Here is a 16,609-nt window from a genome sequence, read left to right on the forward strand (position 1 = left end):
AATGGCAGAGTTCAAAGTCATGTGCCACTAATATCTCATATTTAACTCATGCTTAGTGAAATGCATGCAAGCATTTTAATGGTTCTTCAACAGACAATTAACTTTGCCTTAAATACTATAAAAGAACTTCAGTATGCTTAAAGGCAATTTATGATAATCTTTGTTTCAATATTTTAATGATTCTACTGACAAGAAAAATAAATAATTAATTGCTTATTTTTAGGTATTTTAATACTGCACCAATCCTCTCAAGCATGTTTTCAATAAAAAGCTCTTGAACTGGCATATCAAAAAATACAAATTATGGAGAAAATCAGTTCAGCATATTATACTGTATATAAAATGTCTGGCATAGATAAGTATTGCAGTAGCAATAATTTTTTTTACTGTCTCTAGAGTCAACATCAGAACATACTCCTGATGGCTATTTTGCAGAATGACTTTAAATTAATTAATTTTTACAGCACTTTGGTGCTTCTTTGGATTCCTGAACATTGGTAGTCAGGTAGCTAAAGAATGTTTACTCATTCTATAGAAAGTGAAAGCTACATTAACTGTTTTATAAATGTCTGTTTTCAGACAAATGGTGGTGTAAATAGCATAGCTAAAGACAACTCTGTCATGCAACTTTGTTCCAGATCATTCCTTTTACCTGACTTTATGATGCATGCACTTAGATGCTAGCAATTTATAATACAGTCTACTACTGTACTGAAGTTGTTTTTTTGGCTTTACTTAGAAACTGTACATGTCTTATGTATCTGTTCATAACTGATTACCTATAGCTAATCACTTGATGCAAAGACAGAGAGAGAGAGAAAGTGAAAGAAAAAGAAAGAGAGGGTGATGGAGAGTAAACAAAAATGGAGAGACAAAGAGACAGCCATCAGGGCATTGCCATTCTGGATTTTCGTAACTGTAGGTACAACACAAACATTTCAAAGCCACAGGGACTTTAAATTTCCTCTGGAGAAACTGTGTGATTTCCATTTTAGGTCTTTTGTCTAGAATATTTATCTCTAATCAGTAACATTTTCCCATGAGCTATGGAATACCTTGCACACAAGACTTAATGGTGTAATAAGATCTTTGTAAAATGTCAAACTGTATCTTGTAATCACCATTTGAACTACTGATATGTTTTCAAAAACTATAGTCAGTGCATTGTAAAATCACCAGATTTTATTTGAAACAGATGTACATGAATTAATAGTCACACTGCATTAAAGAAACAAATTGCTTAAGGAATAAATAAAATAACTATCTGCACTGTGACTTCCTACACAAGGGAAATGTTTTCCATATCTAAGTTAGACAAAAGATCACCTCTTCATGACCTTCTACAACATTACAGTGTAACAGTCATTCCAAAAATGCACCAATACAGCAGCAGATTTCAATAAAATATCAGAGAAAAAAAGCAATCCTGAGTCACAGAATCTAAGCTCATTCATTAGGCATGTCTGTTAATGTATTTTCTAACAGTGTTGCAGTCATATAGTTTTACAAAGGCAGAAGGTAATAATTTCTCAAGCAATTAAAAAAATCTCTTAGATAAATAAATAGTATACAGTTACATTTCACTACAGCTGACTTGCTTTTAAGATAGGTACTAATTCATCAAAATGAACCTGTTAGAAAGGATCTTTAGTCTATGACATATGACTACATTTTCTGAATCCATTTAATCGTATGTAATAAAACATATCCATAAAAATATTTAATGAGCTAAATGAAAAGTCTTTGGTTACTAAACCATCATCTGTACATTCAGCTCCACTGTTTTCCACAAGGAAGAAACAACACACAGTTGCATTAGCTGCATGGTTTTAACAGGTATTTTTCCAGAGAAAAGAATAATGCAAACTCTATCAGGCAACAAATGTTTCAGCATACCTGCCAGTATCTTAAGCACATCTTAAGTGTATGACATTATCAAATTACTGAGAATTCAGAAGCTCTTGAGATTTTCTTTCCATACTTTTAGTGCTATAAAACTGAACTTTGGAAATCAAGCTAAAATATGTGCAGTAAGCTTCCCGACACTGCACAACATCTGAGATGACATACTTTTTGTTTATATTTTAAATCAGCTGCACTACAGTATCTCTCCAAAACTACAACATTTATCTTATTTTAATCTGTCAGAATATCAAACTACTAATAGCTGACTGTACTGTTTGCTACTAATAACACATTTATAAGGATACTGTAAATACTGCTTGCTGTATTCTGTATTAATTTCAACTTCAAGTGGTTCTACTCTGCCTTGCTGGTTAATCATTTTGACATACTGACTGATATACAACACGGCTTACTGAATATACACACCCATAGTTAGGGTTGAGACTGAAGATGTTCTCTGCACCTGTTCACCTGCCCAGTTATCAAATGGTTAAAAACGTAGAACAAGAGAAAACATTGAAGTCACCTTACCAGGCAGTAGCGGCAAGACAGTGACTGTGGTCATCCAGTCATAGGTTTACCTTTTATTTAAAACCATCATGTCAGCAGTGATGTATTTATACCTCTTCCTAAGCAGAACTTAGATCAAACTTTTGCATAAATGTTTTACCATAAATCATGACCAGGCAGTGTCTTTGAATTAATGCATTGTCCAGGCACTAATAGGGCAGGATTTGGCTGAGAAGGAAATGGTAGCTTTTTTAACATAAGAGATATGCCAAAGAATAGCAGCTTTTTCTGTTTTGTGTAATTGAATGTATTGTTAAGTAAGTGCCTTGTTTATACCTGTTGCTTCTTACACAAGCCACTTAGTCAGAAAAAGGCTGTGATTCACCTTTACCAAGGTGATCTTCTGAAACCTGGTCTGGTGTGTGGAGTTGTTTTCATCTATATAGATGGATGTTAAAGGTGGCAGACAAAGCCCAGGAATTTAAGGATGAAAACGTTAAGGGTAGTTAAGCAAGATTTAAATGACTTGTATTCTGTCGAAATATAGTGTGTTACACCACAGCTGGCTTGCACGTTTTTCTTTTAGAAGTCTTGACTGCTGATTACTGTCTTTAAACTGTGAGGTAGCACTAGTTCACCAAAACCATAACTGTACGATGTTGTTTGGATTGACCTACCAGACTCTTCTTAACTTAATCTTCCATAGGGACAATTTAATAATAATAAAAAAAAAGGAATGACTCTTATAAACTTAAGAAGTTGGTAGGAGATTGGCATAATATTATCTTACAAGTGACAGAATAACAGGCTTTGTCTTATGAATTTTCAGAAAGATAAGAAGGATGAAACTTAAATGTCATTAATTTTAACTTCAGTCTTTAATGAAAATAGATGTGTGTGCAGAACTTGGTATAATGGTTAAAGTGTTTAGGTTGCAGATGCAAGGTGCAGAATTTGATTCTCATAAGGGGTAATTGGCTAGGTTTAAAATGGCCCACAAGGTCAGTTAGCCTAGTACTAATCTATAAAGCTATGAGCATGTAATACCTGGCATTGGGTATTGGGCCATTTTTTTTATCTATATGTTTGCTTACATTGTCTTGTTTCATTGCAGATGCCAGTAGTTTGGTGGATGACATGGCTGATGTCCACACATTGCAGCAGAGGTGGTTGGACATTGTGGCTCAGGTGGAGGAACTTCTTTGTCAGATGCCAAGCAGTGAGAATATGGTGGCAGTAGCACAGGGCCAAGCCAGTCATAAGAGATGGCAAACATCAAGAGGCAAGCAGGCAGCCAGAGGCAAAAGAACACGTCAGTTGCAGTCCAGCGAGGTGCTGGCAGCAAAGGTCTAGGTGGTGGTTTCAGCACTTGCTGCTCCTGCAATTAATGCTCCTACAGTTAATGCTGGGGGGGTGGATGGGTCAGTAGGTTTAGTGGGTAGGGGGCGAAGGAGCCATAGATTGGGTGATGGGGGTAACAACTCAAATTCATCAATGGAGGGTCCTGTGAGTGGCTTTGGGGGCCTGAAGAGTTTAGCAGGAGAGGTGAATGGGTTTGGTGAGCAGAGTTCTGATTTGGACAGTCCACACATGGTTGGTAGTTTGCTGTCAGTAGGGGAAGAGGTCAATCCTTGTTTGGAGGAGGTGGGGTCAGATTTTGGTATGCAACCAGGTGATTGGTTGGCTACACATGTGCTGGAGCAAGGGAGTGCAGCAATCTTCCTGATTCCTCACATACCCTCTTCGGTAAAAGAGAAAATTTGTAAAGGGGAGTATGTTGACATTTTTGACTTAATTGACACAAAAGGACATCCAACATTTGTTGGAAGCTGAGACAGTGAATGGTAAAGACCTCTTGGCAGCCTTTGTGGCTCTGGATCAAAGATGGGTAGGAAAAATTTGACCAAGAATGTGGGAGAATTAGGTGTTGGGATTTGTTTAATATATGGCAGTATGGTTGGAGAAGGCAGTGCATTGTCCCTTCCAGTCTTGGCTTATTTTTTTGACATTATTCAAGGTGCAATGGCTATGGGCCGGCAATGCTTGACTGTGGTATGATCAGAGATTTTGCAAGAGGATGGTGGTTGATTGGTCCATGCATTGGGAGGTGAGATACCCTGATATATGGCTGGCTACTATGATGGACAGCTTCAGTGTAGGCATCAAAGGGAACAAGATAGAGGAAGGAGGTGTCAGTGTATGTTGGGTCTTCAGTGTAGGAAGATGTTTATGGATGGTGTGTAGATTCCTACACTCTTGCTCAAAGTGTGCAGGCATCCACTCAGCAGTACAGTGTGGTAGGTGTGAGGGTAATTCAGCTGGGCAAGCATGATTCTTTTCTTTTCTGACCATTTTTCTGGTCAGAGCTAGTTAGAGTGACTAGCTCAGGTGTTACAAGGGGTGTGTGGTGTGGGTAATTTTTGTGGCTGGGGGGGCATTTTGAGGGGCAATAGGCCGACTTGGGGACACATTTTCCTATTAAGGTGCATGTCTTGTGGGACATGCTTCAGCAATACATGCAAGCAGTAGTGGCGCGAGAATTAATTGAGGGTTTTTGAGTGGATTTTGTATTAAGTCTAAGTTGGTGGATGATGGAACAGTTGAAAAATTTGAGATCAGTGCAGGAGGATATTTTAGAGTATTTGGTGGAGAAGGAGCAACATGCAGGCCAGTTATTGGGCCTGTTTGACAGCTCCCCATTTGCCAGTTTTAAGGTTTCACCATTGGGGTTGGTACCTAAAAAAGAAACCAGGGGAATTTCAGCTGATTCACCATTTGTCTTAGCCTGAGGGGAATTCTGTCAATGACTTTATTTCTGTTGAGGAGGCTAAACTGAGTTATGCATCACTGGATGATGCATTATGAGTCATTAGAGGGTTTAAAGGTCCCTGGACATTGAATCTGCTATTCATCTTCTGCCAGTTTGGGAAGAGGATTAGCCATTGTTGGGCATGGTGGTGGGAGGTAGTTTTACTTTGACAAGGCCATGCCAATGGGTTGTTCAGCAGCCTGTGCCACTTTCGAAGAGTTTAGCATGACTCTATATTGGATCTGGCAGAAGCGGGTGGATAGTCAGAGGGTGGTGCATTACTTGGATGACATTTTATTGGTAGATGAGGAGAGTGAGGGAGCTGTGATAGTTATGCATGAGTTTTCGGGAATGTGTGAGGAACTAGGGGTCCTGTTGGCCACCCAGGAACTGGAGCGACTGGCGAAGATATTAGATTTTCTGGGGTTTATGTTAGATGTGGATCATGGATGGTTCTGTTTGCCTGGGGGGAAGGTAACCAGATTAAAAGGGAAGATAGTTTGGATGAAAGCTTGGGACAAACTGTGGGTGACAGATGTTACGGAACTCTTAGGGCTCTTGAATTTTGCCTGTTGGACTGTTCATCCAAGGCATACATTTTGTAGGTCTGTAGCCTTTTTGTTGAAAGGGGAAAGTAAGCATCATTGGGAGAGAATTGGCAAATTAACTTGTGAAGATTTAACATTCTGGTTGCAGTTTTTAGAGCAATTTAATGGAGTCACCTCGTCGCAGTTAGATTGGGTAGGTTAATGGGACTTACAGTTGTTCACTGGCATGGTGGGGGCATTGGTATGAGGGCATTTTTTGGCATGAGTGATTGCCCTGTCATGGCCAGCTAAGTGACAGGATAAGTGAAAGCTGGATGTTGCTTTCTTAGAGCTAATGCCGATGTGGGTGGCATCTGTAGTATGGCAGGAATGGTTGAGGGGGCAGGAGGGTAGTTTTTAATTCTGACAATATTTCAGTGGAGCAGGTTTTACAAATTAAGATGGCTAAATCTGAGCACTTATTGTTGGTGTTGCATAAGATAGTTCTACAATGTTTGTTGATTAATTTTTCCTTTACAAGTGTGCATAGACCGGGTGTTAGGAATGGGATTGCTGACATTTTGTCTCGCTTTCAGTTTTCCAGGTTCTGACAGTTGGCCCCGATGGCAGCAGAGGAGCCGGTGGTGGTACCAGATGAGGTGTGGAGAATTGGGTTGCAGTGATTGTGAGGTTGATTGAACAGTCCTGGGCAGTGTCCACCAGGAAGGCTTACGGTAGAGCATTGTGTGACTTTGACAGATTTATTTGGCATTTACCTGAGAAGGAAGGTGTTTGTCCAGAAGAGTTATTGTTGAGATATTAAGCTTTGGCTAGGGTACAGGGTAAGGCAGTAAAATCAGTTAAGGTGGCCTTGGCAGCAATCAGTGTATTTGCTCATGTGGTGAGGATGCAAGTTTTCACTAAATCCTGGCCAGTGGGGAGGGTGTTGAAATGATAGGGTAAGGTGGAAGGTCTGAACAGAGATAAGCATTGGCTGGTGACAAGTCAGGTTTTGAAAGTTTTGCTGTAGGGTTTAACTATGGTAAGTGGGGAATCCATGGGTTATGTTGTGTGGGTGATGTTGAGTGTATGGATGTACTTTGGGTACTTTAGGGTGTTGGAGTTGTTGGGGTCATTGGTTTGAGAGGATGTTATGTTACTGTCTGAACCAGTTCACATTTGGTTAAGGACATCCAAGATGGATCAGGTTAGCAGGGGCATGCAGACAGTTTTAGTGAAGGACAAGTTGGTACAGAAATGGCCTTTGGTGTGGGTGAGGAAATTGCTAGTGTCCCATAAGGGGAGCTTGCAGGATTTGAGTTTCCAGTCAAAAGGGGGCAAGGCAATAACAGGGGGACAGTTGATATCAGTGATGAGAAGGGCATATTGTTGTATGGGTTTCATGGAGAAAGATTTTCTACTTATATTTTAGGATGGGTAGAATTTCAGATTTAGCAAGAGAGGGTAGTTTGATTAAGGTCATTAAGAGGGTGGGACAATGGTTTTCCAACTCCTTTTTGACTTATATTAGATCGGGGATGGTGTTTGTATTTTTAATATTAATTACGGTGGGTCTTTTTTTTTGGGGGGGGCAACAGGATTGTTATCATAGGACACCCGTATGTTTACTGGGCAGTGAGGAGGGCTGCTGTTAGGAGTAATGGTTCTGAGTTGGGCTTGCACTGGTTTGGGTGGACAGTCACATGGCATGGTATTAGAGGACAAAGGTAGAACTAGCTTTTGCAGGTATTTACAGTTATACAAGCTTAGGTGAGGCCTCCTTGAGTCTTGTGGTGCACTTGGCAGGTACCAATTTGGGTTTGCCACCAAAATGGCAGTTGGTTTAACAGATAAGGGAGGATCTGCTTGCATTAAGGAAGTTGTACCCACATGTGTGCTTAGTGTGGTCGGGGATTATACCCAGTTTGTCTTGGAGGAATGCTAGGAAGTTCTCGGTAATGGAACAGTCATGGAAGTTTGTGAATTTTAGCTTGGCGTGGCAGTTGGGGGCATTGGAGGTGCAGACCATGCAGCATAAGGAGTTTGCTGACAGGATCCTATGTGGTTCAGGGATGATGGGGTGCACTTAAGTGATTTTGGTTTAGATTTGTTTAATTTGAATTTGGGATTGGTTTTGGAGGAGTTGGTTAAAGATTGGTGTTAGTGAGGGGGAAAGAGCCTGGGTCAGACTGGTGGGCAGAGAACAGGGACAGGCTTGTCCCTCTTCTGTTCCCCCTCTGGTGTATATTTTGGAGTAAGGAAGCCTGGAGTGATGAAAATGAGTAGTTGGACACTGCTTGCACCTGGTGATTTGAATGGAAGAGATGATTTGGGAGGAAAGTGAGTGGTTGGATGCTGCCTGACATGCAAAAATAAGTGAACGGTTGAATAATGCTGCTTATTCAGGAAGGGTGAGTAGTGTACACTTCCCTGATAGATGGTCAAGTGATGTTTTGATGATATGCAAATAAAATAAAGTTATGGATAATAAAGGTATGATGTAATTATTTTATATGTTTGACCCAATAAAGGTCATCAAAGGTCTTTCAGTGTTTTTTCTGTTTATTAAAGTGGAACATGACGAATGATGTTTGGAACAGACAAATTTGTCACTGGACATCTTTAGTGGGGGGTAGATAAGTAGGTGAAGGCAGATGGGGGTTGGGAGGATTGGGCAGGCAAAGAAAGCTGTATAGATATAGGTAGGGCAAGGAAGGGTTAATTTTTGGAAGGATGGAGGGAGGAAGTGAGGTAAGCATGGGGTAGAATTTAGGGTAATTTTGAGTATTGTGAGCCAGTTAGTGAGCACATGTTGGCATGATCTTGTTACTCACCTGGCCCTCCCATGTTTTTGAGTTATTATTATGACAGTTTTAGTTGGGAGGGGTGCATGAGTGGAGAAGAGGGGCAGGATTGTCAATCTTCTGTTCCCCCTCTGGTGTGCATTTTGGAGTAAGGAAGCCTAGAGTGGTGAAAGTGAGTGGTTGGACACTGCTTGCACCTGGTGGTTTGGATGGAAGTGAGGATTTTCAAGAAAAGTGAGCTGTTGGACGCTGCCTGACATGTAAGAATAAGTGAACGGGTGGAAGATGCTGCTTATTCAGGAAGGGTGAGTGGTGATACACTGCACTGATGGATGGTCATGTGATGTTTTGATGATATGCAAAGAAAATGAAATTATGAATAATAAAGTTATGATGCAATTGTTTTATATGTTTAATTCATTAAAGGTTGTCAAAGGTCTTTCAGTATTTTGTCTGTTTATTAAAGTGGAACGTGACAAATAACAGGTGGATTTTTTATCAAAAGCCAGTGTATTAGTAACAATGATAATTAAGTCAAGTATTTCATCAACTACAGATAAGGCTATACTATCAAAGACAACTGGCTGCCTAGGTACTGTTTTGTCAAACTACATAACATTGCTTTCCACAATTAAATTTTAGGTTGTTTTCTTTGTCCCACTTAGATATAATTCCCATATAATTATTTACATGTATATAATATTCATACAATGATAGCATAACTCTGACCTTGTAATTATCTATAAATTTATTCATCCAACATTTCATATCTATAAGTAAAGTAGCCATTACCAAGTGGAATAAATAAGGTCCCTGTACTGACCCTTGTCAGAGTCCCAAGCTTGATGGTATAAAAATAGGTACCATTTACCACAACCTATTAAGTCCTTCCCTTAAACCATTGCCCAATCCATTTTGCAATATAATAGTTAACACCACTTTTATTTAAATTGCTTATTATATCATAATAAGAAAGAGCATCAGTAGCCTTACTTAAATCAAGGTGTACCGTTACTACTGGTAATCCATTTCAATGGCTACACTTACTGGTTTATAAATATCTATCAAACTAGTAAGAGTGGATCAACCTTTACAAAAAATATGTTGGTTTAAATCAAAATAATATCTTGAGATTTTGTTTCTGACAACTGCAATAAGCAAAATTCTACTCAATATGGCCATCAAACTTATTGTCCTATAATTTTTAGGAAATGTCCTCTTACCTTCATAAAAATGGGGTTATAACAGAAGTTTCTGTGTAATAAGTACAATATTATTTCTAAGCATATTGTTGAACATTCTGCTTTAAATAGGTATAAAAGAAGTTTTAACATTAACCGTTAGAATACAGGGATCTCATCAGTACCCACATCTGTTTCTTTTGGAACTCTATCAAATAATGGGTGGCATTCACTGGTCAGAACTTTGTAGCTGCATAGTGGTTATCCATGAAGAGAGCCACTACAGATATATGCAAAGAAATCTAGTGCAGGTTATTCACCCTAACAAAGGAAAAGTGAAGGTATTTTGAAAAAAATGGCCACTTATAGTAAAATTGTATAAAGTACCTAAATATAACTATTATGTACATGTGAAGGACTACCTGTAAGCTGTAGTCTTCGTATGACTTCATATGTACTGGAATATTGCAGATGAATGTGGCTATGCACAGTCACACTTGAAAGACTTAAAGCAAGTGGCAGACTGTGCAGCTTTTATTTTTAATATTTTTCAAAAAGTAAACGGGATTATTATGTTTCATATAAGGTTATCCTCATGTTGACACCCTGTTGAATGCTTTAAAGCATGGAAAGGGGGGTATAGGAAATATTTTTATAAAAGGTAAGAGGGTTTAAAAGAAAGGATATGGGTGATGACAAGTGATGCCCAGCAGGAGTCTCTAGTCCACAAAGCTTGAAACATTTCCACTGCCAGATGGTGTTACGGTGGAAGACCCCGATGTCAAGGGGCAGGGGCTTGTGGTGGTGCAATGAGTCCTCAACCTGCTAAAGAGAAGCTTTGATTGGCTGAAACCATATGACTACCTCCTGCTCCAATATGTTCTCAAGTAAGTTGTCAAGCCCCATTTCAGTGAGGCTTGCTAAGCTGCCACTTTACAGCATCCCTGCAGGACTGGTGCCACTGCCCCGACCCTGTGATGACATCTCTGGATGGGTAGAGAGTGAATGCTCCCTAACATGGAAGGTACATAGTTGGGGTGTTCTTCAGAAATTTGGATCTGTGAAAAAAATGAAATGGGAGAAAAAGAAAATAAAAAAGGACAAATTAATGCATAATTAATTAAGAAAAAGAGAAGGGGGAACAAAAGAGAAAATGCATACAATACAGTAAAACATAATGCTACACAGCCTTCCATTTCCTACTTAAAAACAATTTTATTTGTAAAAATCTTTTTTTAAGTAAAACAGAAAGCAATGGGGAGTGCTTATGTGTAAATGAGAGCACTGATATGAGAAGTGCTTATGTATACTTGTGAAGAATGACATATGAAGTGCTTATGGATACTTTTGATCAATGATAAGGGAAGTGTGTATGCATACTTGGGAAGGATGAGTGTATTATCATCCAGTTTTGGTGAGGTTTACATTTTGCAGTTTACTATAGAAATAACTGAAGCCACCCTTTATATGTATGTACATGTAATAAAGTCATTTAAAGACAACATACTGCATTTATATATAAACATCTCTTTTACAGTTGGTGGCAGAAATGTACTGAAAGTCCTGTAGGCCTTCAGTTACCATCCATTATAAATACATGCTTAGCTGAGGTGACATCCCAACCCTATGTGCAACAATGGGAAAAAGGAGTTGTGGATGGATGGATACTTTAATAAATAATTTAAAGACAGCATGCCGAATTTATATATTAGTTATATTTACAACTGGTTATAATAACACACTGAAAGCCTTGTGTGAATTCACTTGCTATCCTTTATAAATACTTGCTTATATATGTTAATAGAGTCAGTTAGACAGAATACTGGATTTACTACTTTATTCATGCTTAACACCTTAAACAAATCTCTTATTTCTCCAACCCTGCTGGCTCCTGTTGTAAGTTATGTCTTCAGCTGCTAGATACAGAAGAAATAAGAGACTTGATGTTTACCTGTATTTCACCTTTTATTCCTTAACATTACTGATATCACCACTACGACTACTACTGTGCAATGCATTTCATTCACTGCTGTACTTTCTTTGTATGTATTTGTTTAAATATTTATTAATATCTGAATTCTGATACTGTGCCAGTCTTTCTTTTAATGCAAGTGATAAACAAGTTGTTATACTTTTATATGTGAACACAACTTGTCTGTTTCAGTGGAGAGGACAGGTATGCACCACTTTTTTCTCGTAGAACATTAAGTGGCATGGACGTTGTGAGCACTCTATACTTTGTATTGTGTTTCACTTAACATCCAATCGCATTTATGTCTGCTTATCACAGAGTGGACATAAATGTGATCAGACATTGTGTGGAAGGATGTTAACAGCCGCACACCTGTATTGTCTGGAATTTTTCCATACCATTTTAGTTTGTGTTTTATATTGTTACAGTTTGCATGTAACAGTCTGTGAATTGTGTTCAGGCAAAAGCTGTGCACATAAGAAAAATCTAGCAATTAAAGAAGTTTTCTATTTCTTTTAATTCAAGCTTAAGTACAAAAACTGTGTTACAGATGGATGCTGTTCATATACTTCAGTACAATAATGTGTGTTTTTATAATTTTCTGTGTAATAACTGTAAACACATAAAGAGATGGTTTAAAATGTATGGTCATTTCTCTTTGTGTGCATGTCATTCACTTGATACGGCAACATCTACTACCTCCCCCAATATCAACTCGGCCTAGGGTGTGATGCCTGACTGAGAGTTCAACCATCTTGGATAATATTGTGGAAAAAAATGGTTGTCTTATACAGTTATTATACTGGGTTGCCATGGTGTTGCAGTGGTTAGCATTGTCACCTCACAGCAAGAGGTTCTCCAGTTCAATCCTCAGCTGGAGTGCTTTCTGTGCGGAGTCTGCATGTCCTCCCTGTGGTCACGTGGGTTTCCTCCAGGTGCTCTGGTTTCCTCCCAAAGACATGCTGCAGGTGGATTGGACAGTCTAAACTGGCTGTATGTGTGTGTGCCTTCTGTGGAAGGTTGGGCGCCAGGCTGGCAACTCAACACTGTAAAACTCCACTGCCAATCATGAGCAGACAGGTGATCTGCTGTGGTGATGCCTAACTGGGAAAAGCCAAAAGAAGAAGAAGATGCAATTATTATACTAATAAGCATTTTCTGGCCTACACAACCAAAATTCTCTGACCTACGCAAACAAAATTGTTTCTTTAAGAAATGGTCTGCATGAACTTTAACTACAAAGTAAGATAATGCAGTACTGTACATGAAATTATGTGGCAATACAATTTTTATTTTGTTGTATATAAATACATATATTTATACCCATAAAACATGGTTGTAAGTGTACTCGTGCAGATGTATATCTGTAGTTTACAGACATATGTATACATACTTATGTATATTTTTTCTCATACATATATATACCTTTGTATTTATACAGACGATCATGCTATCACTTAAACTTTGCAAGTATGTGTAGGCAGATGCAGTTCTGTATACAGATATGTTTATTTTTTTTGCATTACTATAATAATATTATAAAAACATATTTGCATTTGCACGTATTTCTTTTAGCAAACACCTTCAGTTATGCAGCATTCTTATAATTTATTTTTATCTTTAATAGGACTGAAAAATAAAATTTTTACTTAGAATAGAACTCTGTTTTTTTCTGCTGCTACCTGGTCAACCCAGTCAGCCTGCAGGTCAGTGATATGCTTCTGTAAGTCACTGTACCTGTGGCAGCATTGCTGGCCTAAACCAGGTGATCCCTGTCAGGTTTGACAGGTGCACGCCCAATTTCTGCCTTATATCAATGTTTTTCCACTAACTGCTCTTCACATATGCCTGGAACTTATCCAGGTTTGAGTCACTAAAAAGGTAGACCAGAATCATGGTCTCCTTATCTGACCATCTTGGAGTGCAGCCTCCTGCCTTCACAGGTACTGTCATCATGAGAAGTGCCAGTACCTGAATGAAGAAAATGCAAGAAGCAATAAGGGTCACAGGTTTAGAACCACTCCATCTAGAGTGTGACATCCCATTAACCAAACCCAGGTAACCATCAGGGCCATTAGACCCAGTACTATTCTTATTGGCAAGTTTGGTTTTACCAAAAAATCTTTTTTCTTTATCACCTATATGTTTTTCTTTTTGTTGTTGTTGTTAAGGACTACATTCACATTTCATTTATATGGTGGATAAAAGTCAGTATGCAGTAATCATTTTGTTCTATATTAATTACTACTTCTGCTGTGCATTGCCTTTTGGAGTATTATACCTGACTGTCGTTTATACATGTCTCTTGCAGTATAGCATCAGCATTACTGTTTTATTTATTTATTTATTTATGTATTTAGTTGTGTTTTTCAGGGGGAGCTTTTTGCAGAAATAAATATCCCTATGTGTGTGAGTAGTGAGTCTGGTAAACGAGGAGTGCTTTGAAATGATAAGAGATGGTAAGGGGCTATACTTCATGGCTGTGCAAACTCACATGCATATGACTCCATTTTGCCTGTTCTAAACATTTTCGGGTCAGAGCATAACTGAGGCTATCCAGGTACTCCTGCAGCATGCTGGGGACTGCTGAGAACTGTGACAAACCCCCCTCTTTCTGCTGAGTGTTCATGTCAGCCAGAGGCCATGAGTAACCAAGAGCAACATACTTGCACTATTGACCATACACATATGCATATTACAGCAATTCATACAGTTAAATGTAATTGGGCCTAATATGCATACAAAATGTGTAAATGAATCTGAATTTACTTGGAAAAGTTTAATGCCGCTATATTATCTAATGATTACTCGAGTTAGATAGAAAATGGCTTAGGAAACCATGGACTTTTTAAAGTATAAATAATAGAAATATTGTAAATTAATATGAAACACTTGAAAATGATGCAAAGTTAGTGAGTTCACTTTAAGAAACTTTTGTTTAACTGATATGATGGGCATATTACAATGGTTTTTGTGAATAGTGTAAAGCTGTCATTTGAAAATGGAAAATTATTACATTATTAGTCATTAATGAGAAAATCATTTAGTGATTATGTTTTCAGGGTAATGTAGTGATTTAATTTTGAGATACTGTAGTGGTATGAACGTTTTGTTGGCTCAACATACTTCTTTTTTTTACTTAGAGATTTCTGAGTGTCACTGATGAATGAAAAATGACAGTATTATGAATACAAGTCAAAGATAGGAGCTAGGGGAGGGATGACTCTGTTTACAAAGTGATCGCTTAATTGTTGTGAGTGTATTTATGATAATGCAGACATTACTATAGTGCAACTTTACTTGGCTGTACTGAGATTTTGAATGTTTATGTGATTATGGGTTTTATGTAGTCTAACTTTTGTATGAAGATTATTGTCTTGTTTGACAGATGATTACATAGAAAGTTTTTGTGTATGACTGTGGCATATTATTTGTGTGCAGTAATGATGCAGAACAAGGGATCAAGGCAGAGAAGGGACAACTTCAGCCATGAGAAATCTACATCCTCATGGCAACCCTTAGGAAATATCACAAGCATCTGTTTGGTAAAGGGAGCCCAAACAAGATGAGTGGACAAAAGCCAGGAATAAGTTTGGAATTGACATTAATGCAGTTGGTGGAAGAAACTGGGCATTACCACTGTATAAGAAAAGGACAAATGATATGGTAGGATGTAATAGAGTCAAAGTAATGCAGAATGAAATAGCCCATACCAGTATTGGGGGGGGGCTCAAATAATTACCCCTTTAACACCAGATGAAGAATATCTCCTCCTCATCCATGGGAATGACTATGATGCAGAAGATGATGGTACTGGAATAATCAGAGTTGGTGTGGGCACTGGCTATTACCAATGTCTGCAGCATCAGCACTCATCTGCTCATGAAGGTTAGTTTAAAAACAGTAACATATACTTATATAGAGAACTGAATGCTGACAAATGATTATATTAAGCACATGACAATTACTATCAATAATTGAACCTTCCACATCCACACAGAATGACAACGAAGGCAGTGTACATGCTAAGTTTTCCCTGCACCACCTAATAAGCATACAGCGGTATATAATTCTTTATTAGTAATGTTTTCAAATCATTTTTGCAAGATCAGAAGCAGAAACAAAACAGCTCCACTATACCAATATATTTGGATGTTATCTGCAGAAGAATGGCTGTTGATGAAGATAATGATAACACAGTTACACATCTGAGGCGGCCTGCAGAAAGTAACACATAGTCCCCAAGTCTAATGGCAGGATCTCACACCCACAACACGTTAGTAACCCTGTAGGAAATGATAGCATGTCACAAATCCAAGCACATGCTCACATTTTACTCACGCTTCTACAGAGAAAACACTTGTGTACATCTACAACAGTATCTGCAAACCCAGACAAATGCATTCAAGATGATGGCAGACATTCAAAGGTAACAATTTCCACACAGACACCTTTACAAAGGAGAGAAAGACATAGGAATTTTTTACAGCTTCCCCGGGAAACATGCAAAGCTTTGATTGCCCAGCAACAAATGTGCCATGACATTGTTAAGGCTCAAAACACTGCAACAGGGATTATGCTGGAAATGGACAGAGTCCTCCAGAACATATGTGAGGATTTCCAACCCTACATGGAAAGGGCAGGGATTAGAGAAAATGCTATGACCATACTCATGAGTAGTATGGTGACACACCAAACATCTGTGGCTGTCTCCATTTATACACTAGTTAGGACTTACCAAATTCAAGTAGGAGTCAGTCTTGGAAGAAGAAGAGGACAAGATACTGTCCAAACGTGGGGGCAGATCACATGAGACTATAAGTGTTTCTCAAGAAAGTACTGTAATTGGTTGAGGGAGGGGGGACAAGCACAACAGATTTCATGCAGGCCATGTCAGCATT

Source organism: Protopterus annectens, chromosome 4.part1 (assembly GCF_019279795.1).
Source record: "Protopterus annectens isolate FY-2018-M chromosome 4.part1, PAN1.0, whole genome shotgun sequence".
Taxonomy (NCBI): Eukaryota; Metazoa; Chordata; order Ceratodontiformes; family Protopteridae; genus Protopterus; species Protopterus annectens.